This window comes from Sinocyclocheilus rhinocerous, unplaced genomic scaffold (genome assembly GCF_001515625.1).
Source record: "Sinocyclocheilus rhinocerous isolate Xijiao unplaced genomic scaffold, SAMN03320098_v1.1 scaffold1333, whole genome shotgun sequence".
NCBI classification, from domain to species: Eukaryota; Metazoa; Chordata; class Actinopteri; order Cypriniformes; family Cyprinidae; genus Sinocyclocheilus; species Sinocyclocheilus rhinocerous.
The window spans coordinates 441,411-442,857 of NW_015625783.1; the positions used below are offsets into that span (position 1 = coordinate 441,411).

General features: G+C 45.3%; 1 protein-coding gene across 3 annotated transcripts in view; it reads right to left on the reverse strand.

Annotated features, from left to right (window-relative positions):
* LOC107706221 (polypeptide N-acetylgalactosaminyltransferase 1-like) overlaps positions 1-1,447 on the reverse strand; it is a 111,930-nt gene that overhangs the window by 14,782 nt on the left and 95,701 nt on the right. The gene's annotated exons all lie outside the window — the stretch shown is intronic.

Below are 1,447 nucleotides of genomic sequence, written 5' to 3' on the forward strand. Positions count from 1 at the left end.
CGTGCGGATCCATGTGCAAGCTTTTATTCACAAGAGACGTGGTCAAAAAACACAGGCAGGGTCGAACAACAGCAAACAGGTATGGCACAGGCAAGACAAAGAATATTCCTTGGGCTAGCGTGGGTCTACGATCAGCGAACAGTATCCAGAGGGCTTGACAAGAGGGGTAATCCAATAAACACAGGCAGAAGGTCAGGAAACAGACAACAAGGCAACACGGAAAGACTAGACTAAGACTAAAACTAAAAAATGGGAAAAGAAAAGGCTCAGTGACGCTAGAGGAGAGATAAATGCTAAACAAAACTAGAGACTAAACAGAAACACGGAATGGCTCGGTAAAGCAGCTAACACTTGGGGAGTGCTAAAGCCGTGCCGAAGCCGTGCCGAAGCCGTGCCGACTCACAACCCACGCAAGCTAGATAATTCCGCACACAGCTGCAATTCCAGGTTTTCAAACAGAGATGGCAACAAAAAGGCAAAAATTATGGACTGCAGCTTTAATTACTCACCCTCATGTCGTTCCAAACCTGTAACACCTTCATTCATCTTCGTAACAAAAATTAAGATATTTTTGATGAAATGCGAGAGCTTTCTGACCCTGCATAGACAACGCAAGTGCGTTGTGGTACTCTTGTGAACGCGTGTCGAAGACTGACATGGAAGAGAAGAAATGTTTTGTTTTCTTTGCGCACAAAAAGTATTCTCGTAGCTTCGTACAATTAAGGTTGAACCACTGATGTCACATGGACTATTTTAACGATGTCCTTACTACCTTTCTGGGCCTTGAACATGGTAGTTTCATTAGCCGCGTTTCCACTGTCGGGCCAAAAGCGGGCATGCTAGTGCATGCAAGGGCCAGCCGCGTTTCCCCTGTCACTTCCGGGGCTTGATCGTGCCTCGTCGGTGCTTCCTTGGGGCCAACGCCCCGGGTTTTTTGGCCTGACGAAAACCTTGGGCCAAAGCGGGCCAGCTGGGGCTAGAGGAGTGGTTACGAACAAAGGCGGAGTTTCTCCGCGTCTGGAGAGCGTCAGCGCCGCGGATCATTTCATAAAGTTAATCTTAATAACACCAGCATTAAATACTTTTAAAATAAGTTGAGCTCAAAACTCACTTTCAGACAAAAGACGAGAGAGGACCAGGCCTGGACTTTATTTTGTGTTTTGGTTCTGTTTGTGCGCGACAGTCGTCCGCGAGGGGCTGTCGTGCTATTTTGTGTTTATTTTATTATTAAAGTTTTCTTTGAACGTTCGCCGGTTCCCGCCTCCTTCGTCCCGTGTCTACGAAAGTTGTTACAGTGACATTGATAATAGAAATATACTATCCATTATCAATCGCTGTTTAAGCTAAATGTAATAAAATCAGAAGAATCATTCGCGCGTTTTGATGCGTGATTATTTTTTGTCACTTAAGTTTTAATCAGGCTATTAGTCCTGTCGGGCAAGTACAA